This window comes from Anabrus simplex, chromosome 6 (assembly GCF_040414725.1).
Source record: "Anabrus simplex isolate iqAnaSimp1 chromosome 6, ASM4041472v1, whole genome shotgun sequence".
Classification (NCBI taxonomy): Eukaryota; Metazoa; Arthropoda; class Insecta; order Orthoptera; family Tettigoniidae; genus Anabrus; species Anabrus simplex.
The window spans coordinates 269641817-269658001 of NC_090270.1; the positions used below are offsets into that span (position 1 = coordinate 269641817).

Genomic DNA, 16185 nt, shown 5'->3' on the forward strand with positions numbered 1-16185 from the left:
AATTTATTTTAACTCAACCTATTCAATACAGTACAAGATGTTAACGTATTAGTTAAACATCGTTAAAAATCGTTGAGACATGTTACCTGTTTATCATTTCCAACCAGACGTCTGGTAGAATTTTAAGGTATTTGATATGACTGATGATGCCCCACAGATGGGACGAAACATGTCATCAATTTTTAGTGATGAGACAAAGTCTCTTAGTGCATTGGCACTGCCGGTGGCTCCAGTTAGCCTACGCAGTGGCCTCCACGGTATGCACTAGCCAGCGTATTGGTAGGTGTGCTAGGTACCAACTGATGAGCCCACCCTAGCACACGAGGGCGAAACGCTGGCAACCAAGAATGAGCTAGCTGGAAAATTTATAATGTCCAATAACGGACCATTTATATTGGTATTGTACTTTTTGTCCTGTAACTACTTATAATTTTTTTCTGTGTTTTGAACACAAAGCAGTTAATCTGAAAGGTGCATTTAATAACCTTTCCCTGCAAATAAAAAGGAGAGTTCCTATCTGAGGATTTGATATTGCTTTCGAATAAAATTTGAAATGTTGCTCAAAAGGAGAATGCGTGCATGGTATTGCACAGTTATAGCAAAGGTTCTGGTTCCACCTATCAATACCAATTTATTTTACAAACTCTTGTATTATATACTTGGGACTAGTTTTGACCTGACTGTTGGGTCATCATCAGCCATTTAACATAACCTTAAATCCAATTGGAGATATATGATGGTATTGTACAAGTTTGTTGCATCTCTCAGTTACTATTGAACTTTTGGATATAATGTTTGTTGTGAGTATCCATAGCGTGTGGGAGGTGGATTATATTTTGATACTAATTAAAAATAAGTCCAATAGGATATTAAATGCAACGAACATTCAATTTGATGCACGCATTCTTCTTTTTTTTTTTGAGTTCCTGTATCTGGGATGACTTTATGGAGGGAATCCGGGAATTCAGTTTTACGTCGAACCTGTCCTGCATATATAGTGGGTAACTGTCTCATAGGTTTTTATAATTTTGATATGAAATTTTCCTAAACATTAATTAGAAAAAAATGAACAGAATATTTTGTTAATGTCTATTTGAGTGTTGCCAGGTCTATGAAAAAAAAATCGGTAGATCCTTCATAAAAAATTTTGGTAGTTTCTCGAGCACCGAAATGTTATAATTAGACCTCGGATTTTTAGGCGCTAAAATTTGTATTTGGCGCCTAAAATAGGCTCTCAAATATGTAAAAATAAGTTCAAAATATGCTTTAGGCAGCTTCAGTTTTACATATTTTAATAATCACTTATCAGTATTGCACCGTACGGGGTACATTATTCGTATTGTGCCTTTTCCCTCACTGCCTCAAATACTCCGGCTAATAATCTAATATAAAATGTTGGATGGACAAATAAATACAATCATCTCCTAAAAATTCGGGACGACACGCAGGTAAGAATAAAATAATTACATCAACTTAGGTCTGCGACCAAATCATATTACAATCATCTGTATCTGCAAAAAAAAAAAAAAAAAAAAAAAAAAAATCATTTGTATATTCTATCCCATCCAACATGTGCATTCATTTATCTACACCGATATTGGCTTATTTCGGTGAATAACACATGAGAACCATACTTTGTTATCAAATCATATATTCGTTCGCTGCACAATACCTTTCAGGGATACTCATTTCAATTAACCTTTTTTTATCGTGGACTCAACTGAGAAATGCACAGCCTTTTCCCCAAATCCGTCCGCAAAACCAATTCCAATTAATTGTGGCCAACAATAAAATAGATCTTTGACTTTATCTATTGATTATTTATAAGTACTCCATCTAATATCTCTTCCGATAATGAATTGAATAAATAACAAGAATTCCGGTTGAAATCCTTATCTCCTATTTTATTGAAAGTTCGTTGTACTTGGAATGAAGTATAATTACAATTACATATTCAGTTACACTCTTAGGAATTCCAATTCCAAATTGAAATACAATTCAATATTTTCTTATCATATAAAAAAAAAATCGTCGACATTAACATTACAATCTCGTTTCAATATTTTTGAAATATTAATAATTCATCGAAATATTATTGAAACCTTATAAAATATTCCCTAAACATTGTCGAGATGTCGTTGGAATGGTTGAAATACCTTGAAATATCGGTGAAATAATGTTTAGATATTCCTTAGAAATTGTTGAAAAATCATTGAAATGACTGAAGCACCTTGGAATATCGGCGAAATAATGTTTAGATATTCCTTAAAAATTGTTGAAAAGTCATTGAAATGACTGAAGCACCTTGGAATATCGGCGAAATAATGTTTAGATATTCCTTAAAAATTGTTGAAAAGTCATTGAAATGACTGAAGCACCTTAGAATATCGGCGAAATAATGTTTAGGTATTCCTTAAAAATTGTTGCAAAATCATTGAAATGACTGAAGCACCTTGGAATATCGGCGAAATAATGTTTAAATATCCTTTAAATATTGTTGAAAAGTCATTGAAATGACTGAAGCACCTTGGAATATCGGCGAAATAATGTTTAGATATTCCTTAAAAATTGTTGAAAAGTCATTGAAATGACTGAAGCACCTTGGAATATTGGCGGAATAATGTTTAGATATTCCTTAAATATTGTTGAAAAGGCATTGAAATGACTGAAGCACCTTGGAATATCGGCGAAATAATGTTTAGATATTCCTTAAATATTGTTGAAAAGTCATTGAAATGACTGAAGCACCTTGGAATATCGGCGAAATAATGTCGAAATATCAAGAATATTAACTAAGTACCACTCAAATATCAACTAGACATCATTAAAATTTCATTGGATATCCCTACAAAATTCATATGTATGATCTTTGCTTTCTTTGTTTTCTCAAGTCTTCATTGTGTAATAACGAAAACAACATAAGTTCCATAAATATGGTTCAAAAATTACCATACAGCTATATATCGACTCAAATAAAACCGAAAATAAAATATTCTTTATACTAGGTAAACTAATTTGGTCCTAAAACCATCTGAAAATAAATAGGAGTAGCCTATCATAACATACATGTGCAAACAAGCTAATCAAATATCTTTCCGCGAAATTAAAACAGAAAATGGTATCGGAAATTTACCTGTCCACAAGCAGTAGTCATTTCAGTCATGAAGACGTTTCCTCCCTCCAAAGATGCGTTTGACAGAAATTCAATTTAGGCTTAGCTTATTATGTGAGATTCTTAAAAAAAAAAAAAAAAAAAAAAAAAAAATAATATATATATGTTAACTTTCAATCGCGAATGCCTTATTTAGGATATAATTTTTGATGACCGTATACCATAAGTAGCCTGTAAGTTCATTAACCTCTTATAATCGTATGCATGTGCCACATAACCCGACTTTGTATACTGCTACGTAATTCACATGACGAAAACATCAACTATAACGTAACATTAGCGTTATGTTGCTTAAATATTACCAACTGCTCAAATCTAGTCGTATTTCACCGAATACGCATTCTGTCAATAACAATTCCTCATTACTTATACACTTCCCTATCTCCATTATTTTAGCCTATAATCTCTTAAGATTATCGATCATAACAACGATTCCACCTAACAAAATCATTCGTTGCTTTAACTATAGTGCAGTATACGTATAATCCATTCACATAATCTCATCACCTATCATGGGTTTACGATATTCCGTAACACAAGCAATCACATATTCTCAGCAAAATAACACGAGTGTTAATATTTCAGGTTCTACTTACTTACTTTTGGTGTCAAGTTATCGTCAAATTAAGTTCTATTAATCTAGAAGACGGTCTAATACCATTCTGCATTGCACTGGAGTTGAATTACCCAATGAAAGGCATGAATCTTCAGAATCACATTGATAATGTCGGTTTTCCAAAGCTTCACATAAAATAAACAAGCACTCCTACTCATTGATTATAGATTTGAAACGTCAAAGACTACCTAACTCCATATCTTAAATAAGCTATAAGGATTCCTTTTTAATGACCCTACTCATAGAACTTTTATCTTGAAGAATTAAACATTAACCATACTGCAATCATATATTAAATTAAATATTTACTATCATTCATCCAAATATAAGTAATTTTAACTACGGAAATTTAAATATAAGGAACTTGACTTATCTTGCTTTCGTTATTCGACTGGGATGGTCTTCATTCTGGATCTCCCTTGGCTCCCGACTCGAGTTGCGGTTCACGTCATCGTTGGTTACTGGTGACTGGCCTCGGGTGTGGGTGATGACGGCTGGCAAGGGCTCCCACCGGATTGTGATCCCATTCTTCTGGTTTACTCAGCCATCGTATCTCTGTCGATTACGTGCGGTAGAAACATAATGAAGGATAGCATTAGGTGCATTCTCCAGACAGGGAATAAATAATTTTGAATATATATTTTAGCTATCTAGTAAGTTATTCGTCAAGATGCAATATTTAGCGCAATACTTTAAGTATTTCTTGTTTGTCGCTAGCTTAAACAATAAGCTGCCGATCTCTAAATCTTCTTTAAGATTTCGGCTATGAGTTCGTATTGGCAAATCTTGTGGGCGATATCTTCCTCTTTCCTTACACTTCTTTCACGCCCGATGCTTTTAATTCGTATTTTATGGTTTATATACCGCCGTAATTATACTATTAGCAGTTTTCTTCTCTGAATTCAACCTCTTCTTTTCTTGAATACCAATTCTTGCTCACAATTTCGTTCTGATGATCAATACGATTTTTTTTTAAAAGTGTCGTCTTTTTTTTTACTCGGGACAACAATCTGATTATTTTATCACGGCCATTTGGATTGCTAAGGTCCGATCGTCGCAATATCATCTCGTGGCCTACTTGACTGGTTATATCTGCATTTTCTCTCTAGAATATACTCTTTCATTATGTAACCTCCGTCATTTTTATCGCGATGCATGGCAAGTATTAGGGATGTAACTCCTGATCATGACGCAAATCGGGCAATGAAATGGTACAGTATTAAAATACGATTTTTATTTTTCTGAATTGACAATAACTCTAAATGCATACATTTAATAAGGCAATAACATGTTAATACAATATTTCACATACACAATGGTTCACATTTTTGATTTTTTATCTCTAAATAATTAAAACATTGAATTACATGCACGTTACTGCCCATAATTTGATGCACAGTAAATCACTAGCACTTTTTCTAGATTTTCTGTCTTAAAACTACACCGCTTGTCTGACATTACTAGCTTGTAGGCTGAGAAAGTACGCTCAGCGTCAACAGAGGTTACAGGGCTGTATTTGAATTTTGGTGCAAGACGTGGGGAGATGTCACATTCAACGTTAGTTTTTCCACTGAAAACATCAGCCACAGCACAGTCCTGGGTTCTTCTGTAGTACTTTATTAAATTTGTCCCGAATTCTGTCCCCAGCGGGGCCTGCAGCTAAGCTGTTTTTTTCTTTCACCTCTTCTAACAAATCCAATTTTCGTAAGCAGGTTTCCCGGAATACTCAGGTGCAGAAATAACAGGGACCAAAAAAGTATAATGGGACCTGACGTAGGCAATTTCTTGAGTAATGGTTACTTCCTTTAGAACATTTTTGACCGAAGTGATGCACATGGCATCTTCGTTTAGGGTGAGAACAAAACTTATGATTGCATCAAAATGTTCGCTGTAGTACACAGTGGCCTGAAGCCGAGTCCCCCAGCGCGTAAGGATGGGTTCTGGTGGCAGTGGAAGACCAGGTAATTCATTGCGGAACAACTGGATTCGTGTGGGAGCCTTTACAAAATTTTCGTAGTGGAAGAGATCCTCTTGTTGACTCGAGGAAATTCGGCACGTATCTGCTCAGCCACGCGATTCATAGCATGAGCAAGACAAGTGACGTGAATCAAAGCAGTGTAAAATACTTTCAGCAACTTAATGGCAGCAATCATGTAGACGGCTGCATGAGTAAATATAAGAAGCACCTTATTTTCGTCCATGTTATTAGGGAAAAGCACCTTGAGACCTTTATTTACAAACTAAGCAACTGTCTCCTGATTGGGTTTAGTTAACTGTCTGCTGCAGATCAAATATGGCGAACACGGTGTGTCGGATCTAATTTTCTGACTATCAAGTGGGCAATATAACGACATAGTGTCAGTAGGCTCATCGACAGAGATCCAGATGTATGAGTCTCCCATATCTTCCCTTATCCGCCTCGCTCTGTCTTCATAAAAAGTGTCCAGGTAGTTTTTTATTAAAGTTAATTCGGATGAAATGTTCCGATGACGTTTTTGTAATAAACTTTTGAAGGAAGGATTTTCGAGCGAGTTGAAGAGAATATTTGCCGACACGAGGTCTGCATAAGTCCGCATGGGATTTGTCTTTGCTTCTCTTGTTGTTGTTAATAATCTCTGTTTAAGATTTGATTTTCTTTGCAGATTTTCCTGATGTTTAATCCCCTGGACATATTGACTAAGATGCGATCACCTTTCACTGGACACCTAGAAACGACAACTATAAATAGTCGCAAATATTGTGTAAACCGTGCAAGTATATAGCCCAGATGAAAGTAAGCACAGAAGACTATTCAAATTCATAGGGCCTTGTAGTGCTTCCCGTTCCCTCCAGTAGACATGCATCCTGGACCTTTAAGTGACACAGTAGAGGTAATAATTCCATGTGACTATTCCTATCCTGGTCCAGCCTTTGTAAGACAGACCTGCCAACGAGAGTGGGCTGCATGTGCCGTGTACAGGAAACTGCGTGCTTCTGTAGTGGACAATAGTATTGTGTGTGAGTTTCAGGAATGTTTTGGACAGTACACAATCCCCGAGCCAGGGGAAATAACCATTTAAGGTTTAAATCTCCGATCCGGCCGGGAATCGAACTCGGATCCCTTTGAACCGAAGGCGATTATGCTGACCATTCAACCAAGGAGCCAAATACAGTAGAGGTGAATTTAATTCATTTCTTTTCGTGTTTTGTTATGTTCGGTTAGATTATGTTGCCCAACATTTTTGTTACTACTGGTACTGATGCCCGCGCATGGCTGAATTCCGTGTTTTTTCCTCCCTATATTTTCTGTATGCTTATAAAAAAAAAAAAAAAATCATTGGTGTATATATTTACGATGTGTATAATCTGTCCTACACTTCGTACAATTGATAAAAGAGCATATCTCATTTTCTTACAATTTCCACCTCGTATTTTTAGGTTCCCTACGGCAGCATGATATTTTCATTTTTCACTACCTTTGTACTAGTATTCCTCTTCTAAAACCTGCTTGAAAATTTGCCTTTCTCCGAAATGAATAGACCTTACAGTACCACACAAACATGGCCAGTTTTTAACAATTCTATAAACAAAAAATTGAGGGATCGGGATGCGCTACAATCCCCAATTCATATTTACTGTTATACTTCGTTTAGTGTATGTACGCTGAATTGATGTATAAAATTTATAATACTTAATGCAACAGAGATAGAATGCCTACGTATTAAGTACGACTCTCACACCAAAGTACGTACTTCAGAGTGAATTATAAAACAAATTTCACTTACCTCTTTGCTGCAAACGTCACAGAATATAATTTTTCCATCCCACGTGAAATGGGGAAACTCCTCCATCCACTGGTTAATTAAGGATGTCTTGGAAGCTACCACTTTCGCCATAATGCACACACTGAGCAAACGGACGCACTGAAAGTTTCTCACAGAATGGAATGAAGAGTTTTGTTTCCAGCAGGTCAATGGACACTGTCCCCCACCCTTGTGACACACAGACTAAGGGACAGAGGGAGTATTCACAGCGGGAGGTTCTTAAGGACTTCCGGGGAGTGGTAATTCGTTTACAGCTTCACATTTTGTCTGAAAAGAATTTCAAGAGAATACTATTCAAGATACTGAAAACGAGTCGCCAAATATTTAAGTTTCTCCGACTAAATTAAAAGTGTTTTTAATCGATTTAGGGATAAAATGTAGCAATTATAGGAATATAGGCAAAAATAGTTTCCAATGCCAATTTAGCATTTTTAGGCACTAGAAGACCACCGTTTCTAACCTTATAAATACATGAAACATGTAAATAGAACTTCATTTTAAGTTATCTCTTAAGGAACAAAATAGTTTTTGCCTAAAATCCGAGGTCTAGTTACAATAGTGATGGGAAGTTATTATGAGAAAAATACAAGATTTCACTCACCCGTACTCTCTGACCACACTATTCTTCTTCTCCCCACTGTTCCTGTAGATGTAGTTATTCGTCAGGCGTAGAAATTGTGTGCCACTTTTGAAGTCGTGGCAGGATGCAGATTTTTTCTTCTATATGTGGTTTGGGGATTTCCCTTCGAATGATGCCGTCAAGCATGAGTTTCGAGTTCAATAAGATGGGAAAGATTGCGTAATTCGAGCCTAAAATGAATGTGGGGAAGTACCTAAGGAGTGATATCTACAAACGTATTATGTACCATTAGTCATTATTATTAATTTTCCTTAAATTTGGATTAGAAGAAATTTCGGGAATTTTTTTTGTCTTTTCGGGTTTTCTGGTGTGTTGAAAAAATATTGGAAGACCTCCTGAAATTTCGGAAGACCTGGCAACACTGGTCTATTTTGTCTTGCTCTTGTTTTATGCTTTCTCAGCCTGCTATATCTGATTTTAAAGTAGAGAGATGACTTATTCTCAGTATATTTTTAAAAAGTTGCATAGTGTACAGAACAGGAAGTGTGATATCTCAGCCAGGGTTATATTTTCTTGTTAGAATTGCTGTTATCACTATGGTAGACAAGTTAAAGAGCAACATGATAATCACATTAAAGAGTGCTGTTAAGCTGGTAATTCTTTGACTGAGGATTAATTACATTTATTGTGTGTGAATTTTTATTTTTCTGTATGAAAATCTGTTGTAAGATACTTCAACTGTCTTTCTCGTGTGTCAATCTAGGTAATATCACTTGTCTTCTTTTTCCTGATACGTTTTTGCTTATACAGGTTGTTCAAAAAGCCTCTTCCAATCTTCTCTTTTTTCACACTGTCTATTGTTCATCACTGTCTCCTATTGTAGTCCTCTCCAATTTAAGTCATCCACCTGATCCTTCCATCTTGTTCGTGGTCTTCGAATAGGATGGTGTTATGCATCAATTGACCAAGCGCCAAAATGGATTTTTTTTAGGTTATTGCACCATCTGGTAACTAAAGGTGTAAACTTTACATAGGTTATTGTTCAGACTTTTATTCTCAATATGATTTCGCGGGAAATGAATTTTGACCTAACGCCAACCTCTCAATCATTAAATTGAAGTTTTGCATCAAGTGACCAACCACCATTTTTGAGTCTGAATTACGCATCAAATGACCACTCGACAAGCGTGCAGTCACTTGGTCGTGTGATGCTAAACGTAGGTTCCCGCGTAGAAGATTCCCGCACAGGTGTTCTTCCCTGCGGCATACGCCCAGAAACTAAAATCCTCCGATATGGAAAAATCGAAGTTGGATAAAAAACTGGAAAAGTTTCGTTTTGACCTTGAAAAAACACTGCCGTTGTCCCATATTCCCACAAATGTTTTTTTTTTTTTTACAAGCACCAGTTGTGGTTATATAACTTAGGAATTCATATTGGGAAAGGTAATAAAGGTCATTGTTATGTCTGGTTGGAAGGAAAAGCAGGACGAGGGGTTCAGGAGGTTGGATCCTGCTTTTACAGGCATCTCATGGAAAACATGCACAATGCCAAAGAAGTCATATTGTGGTCAGATTCTTGCGGAGGCCAGAATCGTAATATAAAGATTGTTCTAATTCTGAATACAGTTTTGGAACAACACCCTACCATTGAAAAGATTACACAAATATTTTTATTTCCAGGCCATAGCTTCCTCCGTAACAACAGCGAATTTGGAGATGTAGAACATGCTTACAAATTTCAGCAGCGCCTCTATACCACCGAAGACTACACAAATGTAATGAAGATGTGCCGAAAGAAGAACCTGCTTGTTGTGGACAGAATGACCGGACCGGATTTTCATAGTACAGTTCATCTGGAGAAGCACATTGTAAACAGGAAGCAGGCACAAACAGTGAGAAGGTAAACTGGCTGCATGTGAGAGAAATAGACTTGAAGGAAGATAAACTTTTTAGCATTTTCTCCAAAATGCATTTTGATGCAGAACGCACCGTTCAAGTGAACATTAAGAAATCTACAGTTGGCCGTGGCTTCAGAATGAAAATGGTTCAGCTCTACAGGGTCCGCTCACTGTTATGGCCCAACGAAAAACCAGTTTCAGAAGCGAAACTTAACGACCTGCGCTCTCTCATGGAGCTAATTCCCAATGATGCTAAGCCTTTGTATAAGCGCTTGTTTAGTGATCCTGGAATAGACGATGATATAGATGGGTTTTAACGTGGAAATATGGATTTTGAACTCAAATTCTTAATATCCTGCATTATATTACACTTCAAGAAACTGTGTTTATGATGCCTTAATACTATGATCTAACGGTGTAATATCTATACTAATGTATATTCTAAAACTCATGTTTTTTCTATGTCATGTTGCATGCTGTTACGTATAATTTAATCCTGTAGTTAAATAAGTAATAAAATTAGTTAACAAGTACCATATTTTATGCTTCACTGAATTTTTAAAAGTCAAATCGATCACTCCATGATAATTTTATTTGTTGGTCACGTGATGCAAAACAAAAACGAATGTAACCGCAATAAAGCATCAAGTGGCCAAGCAACATTATCTCAGATTACAACGATATACTTGAAATATCCCCAAATTGAATGCATTAAGAAAATTTATGTTTTTATCTTCATTTTGGTGTATAATACCTCACATTTAAAAGGAAATATGAATTAATACAAAGGATTTTGGGTTTGTGTCAATACAGTATCTCAATCTGCTTTTGGTGCTTGGTCAAGTGATGCCTAACACCATCCAATTGGTCTTTTTCCAGATTCTGTCCATTCCTGAGCTCTTCTTAGTAACTTTTCTCGTCCTATTCCTCTGACGTAGCCAAACCATTTCAGCCTATTTCTCTCTATATTTTCTTTTAGGGGGTTGATTTGTAGTGTGGTTTGTACTGTTTCATTTCTTATCTTGTCCCTCCTTGTTTTACCCAAGAACCTGCGGAAAGTACATCTCCGTCGCTTGTGATCTACCGAGATAATTTTTTGTCCAAGTCCAACATTCTGATCATCGGTCAATATTATCAAATAATATGATATATATATCATGATTTTTGCATTGGTTAGTAATTTCGAATTTCTAATTATGTCTGATAAACAGTAATAAAATTTTGAGCAATTTCCTATCCTCTCCAAAAAAAATTCCTTAGTGTTTCCTTTCCCAGTTAGCTTACTTGCTAGGTATTTCTGTACTGTACTTCTTTAAGAATTTTCCCATTACACTGAACACTCTTTATTTTCCTGTTTTCTCTACTGATTTTCATTATTTCACTTTACGTTAAACTTCAGTTGCCCTCTGCCAGATATTTAGTTGTTCTTCCAATTTTTTATCTTTTTCTTCCCATATCATAACATCTGCATTTACCGAGCTCGATAGCTGCAGTCACTTAAGTGCAGCCAGTATCCAGTATTCGGGAGATAGTGGGTCTTCAAACCCCACTATTGGCAGCCCTGAAGATGGTTTTCCGTGGTTTCCCATTTTCACACCAGGCAAATGCTGGGGCTGTACCTTAATTAAGGCCACGGCCGCTTCCTTCCCACTCCTAGCCCTTTCCTGTCCCATCGTCACCATAAGACCTACTGTGTCGGTGCAAAATGAAGCCAATAGCAAAAAAAAAAAAAAATTGCATTTGTTAAAACTTTCATGTCATTTGCTGTTGACCCTATCTGAACACACATTTATTCTCCAGTAAAATTTCATTTGAAAATCAGTGCAAGAAAAAAAAAGACCATGGTGATATCAAGAGGAGAAAGACAAGGGGAAGGCATTGTGAAAATTGGTGGTCAAAGCCTCGAAATTGTTGACAGTTTAAAATGCCTAGAGTGTGAATTAATGGAGAATACAAGGCTGGACATGGAGATTAGCCAAAGGATGCAACAGGTCAAAGCACTTTACCATTGTGTAAGAAACCTTGTCTGGAATAAGGAAGTACCAAGGAAATGTAAAAAGAATGTACACAATGTATTATGTGCCCATATTCACTTATGCAGCTGAGACCTGGACTATTGCAAGTAGGGAGGAGAGTAGAATTCAAGTGAAATATCTTAGAAGTATGATAGGAAAGGCAAGGAAAGACAGATTTAGAAATGAAGATATGAGAAGGGAGATCCGAATGGAAAACCTAAATGAAAGAACTAAGATGGTTTGGGCATGTAAGGAGGCTGGAGGAAAAAAGAATTCCGAGGGGGAAAGTTAGGACAAGGTAGATCAATTCAGTAAAGTGGAGTGCAAAAATAAACTTGGACTGGGACAAAATGGTGGAAGAGGAATGATGGAAGCAGAGAGGAAGGTGGAGATGTGTCATAAATGCCCCGACGCAGCAGGATCTGGATAAGGGGAGAGGAGGAGGAGGATGATGATGATTAGTTCATAACCATCTTGTGGAAATATGGAAAACTGCCGGCTTATTCTTAGATACGTCTTATCCGGATTGAAACTGTGATACAGAAAACTGTTTGGTTGAGAGGGATTAGAACTTCTGTGAACAAATGGGCAGTTAAAACCTGATGTAATATCGCGTATAGTTTTAATTCTATTTCATCTCCCTCTTCTTCTCTCGTTTTTCCCACACCTCCGGGGTCACGGGTGCAAAGTGTGTTACGCATATGGATTTGACTGTGTTTTGCAGGTTCTATGTACATAAATACATGGAGAGAAAATTCCCAAACAAAACAATAAGAGTTCTGTCTTGTAACAAGGAAATTGAATTCGCAGACAAAGGAATAAGAGATCTGTGTTGTAACAATGCTCTGGTATCTTTAAAAAAAAAGCAGGCTTGTAGTTGTACATGACTGTTATTGTGATTATGGCCACACGATTAGGTAGCACGTAGGGACCCTTTTCGGAGGCAGTCCTACCTAGGGAGTGGCGCCCTTGCCTATGTGAGTCCCAGAGCACACTGACCTGGTGTGTGACATCTGATAAAGGTCCCAGCTCAGGGTTACGAGTGAAGATCTCAACGACTTCTACAGCGGAGAAGGTGGACTTTGGCACGGTGGATATGGCAGAAGAGGCAGCTCTGTATTCAGGGATTAATATGAGTACAACCTGCTGGCTTGTAGATTGAGGTGACTGGACACCAAAGACGACTAACCGAGCCAAGTGTAAAGGAAGAATTCAGGCAGGTTGTTGCCGAGATAAGAACTGATATTGGTAAATGAAGAATGGGATACTCTAAAGAAGATTGCGGTTGTTACAGCAGAAAAAGTATGTGGACGACAGAGTCAAATAAGAAAACCTAAAGAAACTGCCAGTTGGAATGATGATATTAAAAGGGCTATCAATGACAGAAACTGTGCAAGAAGATCCTTGTCTCAAGCAAGAACATGGTGAGATCAACATGAAATAAAGGAGAAGCTGTCACTTCACAGAAAGAAAAAATTACAGGTCAAGCAGTTGGTTGTAGCTGAAAAGCAGAAATGCAATGAAGATCTGGCTACCAAAATAACACAGGATGGAAATAAAAAACTGTTATACAGTATTGTTAAGAATAGAACAACTCAATATGAATTATCCAATCTGTAGAACTTCCTAATGGTGAGGTGACTAGGGATAAGACCAAAATATTACAGGAGTTCCAAAGACTCTTTGAAACTTTGCTGAACTGTTATGAAAATGTCAGTCCATTAGACGACGAACCTTATGATTTTGGCAGCACAAATACCACTACTCTGACATGGTTGGAAGTAGACACAGCAATATCTAAGCTGAAAAACACCACATCAACTGGATCAGATGAATTAAGTGTTGAGATGATCAAAGCACTAGGAGAGGTTGGACAGCAGCGGATGTACAGGGTACTAAATAGAATCTGGAAAGAGAATGTAATACCCAACATCTACGAATCCATCCTTGAGAGGAGGATTAGAAAATATGTTGAACCTATGCTTGAGGAGGAACAACATGGATTTAGACCTCATAGATCAACTATAGACCTCATTTTTGACACCAGAATGCTCTGTGATAAGTATTGGGAGAAAGGTAAAACACTTAAAACTGTTTTTTTGGACTTCGAGAAAGCATATGACCATGTACCACACAAGCATATATGGGAATGTTTCAGGCATAAGAAAGTGCTCAATGACCTCATAGCACAAGTACAATTATAAGATGAAACCAAGTGTTGTGTCCGGGTCCAGGATGGAAGGTCAGATTGGTTCAAAACGAAGAGTGGAGTCCAGCAAGGAAGTTGTCTTTCACCACTTCTCTTCATAAACATAACGGATGAAGTTTTAAAAGCGGTTAAAAAAGGGATCCAACAACTAATGCCCTGGTTTTTGCTGATGATGTAATGGTATGGGGTGAGACAGAAGCGGAAGTACAAACTAGACTAGATCTCTGGCATGAAGCTTTTACAACCTTAAGTCTCAAAATCAGCAAAACGAAGACAGTTGACTTGGTGATGAGTAGAAACTCTCCAACTGTTCGTCTAAATAATTGGAGATGAGGAGATGAATGTTGTAGACAACTTCCAGTATTTAGGTAGTGTTCTGTCATTAGACAATACTATAAATCAAGAAATTAGGAACAGTATACAGAAAGCTTCCTAATTCCATCACGCTGTACATCATATACTTTGGGATGAAACCTGTCCGTTAGTTTCTAAGATCAGCTTGTACAAAATATATCTAGTACCTATAATGACATACGGCCTGGAAGCAGCAACACTTACTGGACCAACAGAGTCGTCTTCAGGCAACAGAAATGAAGTTCCTCCGTTCTTGTCTACAAACATCAAAAATTGATAAAATAAGGAATGTGGATATCCAACAACAGCTTGGATTGGAAAGAAGCTTGGTGGAGACTCTAGAAGTGAACAGATTGCAATGGAATTGTCACATGGAAAGAATGAACCCTCACAGGACTCCTCGAACATAACGTTGACCACAGTGTTCCTGGGAAGAGACCATGAGGAAGACCTCGCGATGTTTGGGAAAAAGTGATATTGAAGGACGTTGAAATTAGAGATGTGAACTGGCGTCTCATATATGAGCAGCATCTGTGGATGGATAGGACAAACTGGAGGAGGCTCGTACACAACCACACCCTGTTTGCTGGAGCAAGGAAATGGTGGTGGTGGTGGTGGTGATGATGATGATGGCCACACGACCTCCATTTTTATGTGGAATCTGAACCACAGGCATTTTTTTTTTTCAAAAATCCAACATGATTTGGCTGGGATTCAAGCCTACTGGATACATTCCTACTCTCAATTATAACAATTTAAAATGAGGAATATTATTTAAAATAAAAATCAAAGATGATAATTTTAACAGATACTGGACTTGAATTAAAAATTAAGTTCAAATTTTTAAGGATAGAATGACATAATGCCTGAAATGTCTAGATTAATACTATTAATGAAGGAGGTTACTAGATGATATGTTGTAGAATTAAAAATGGCTGCAAATTTTTGAGGGAAAATTTAAGTTATAATTTTGTCCATAAGAAAGATTGAAACCCAATATGTTAATCAGTTCATCCTTCTCGAGGTGATTGGAATGTGGTCATAAATAAGGCTGACATTAATATCAACATAGCAGCCAATAGTAGTTTGTGCGTTGATGTTTTTCACAGCATTGTGTATATTTTTACAGTGCACAGAAATCTTTAGCAGAGATTAAGATTTAACAATGAGCCTGGTAGAGTGTTGGCTTTCTAAGCCTAAGTTGCTCAATTGGATCCTAGTTCAGTCTTTTGCTATTTGAAGTTGTTCCAATACTGGTTCTCTTGTTGAGCAAATTTGAAAGGGGTTCATACATCATAAAATCATCCTTCATGTCTACAGAATCACAGCCAGCTAGTTTTTGCTTCATTCTGGGTAGGCTTACCTGTTTATGATGATCATCCATTTCAAACTTCCTCTATCCGACCACTATTATTCCTCCTTAACTCTGTTCCAATTCAGATTTCTTGGTCATTTTCAACCACCTTAGTCTCAATTCTAATGAAGATTTTGTACTCCGATTTCCTTCATGATGTCATTTCTTACTCCTTCCTTTGTCT

The 16185-nt window shown here is 36.9% G+C and overlaps 1 protein-coding gene across 1 annotated transcript in view; it reads left to right on the plus strand.

Moving 5' to 3' along the window:
* LOC136876441 (ATPase family AAA domain-containing protein 2) overlaps positions 1-16185 on the plus strand; it is a 456642-nt gene that overhangs the window by 111110 nt on the left and 329347 nt on the right. The window lies entirely within an intron of this gene.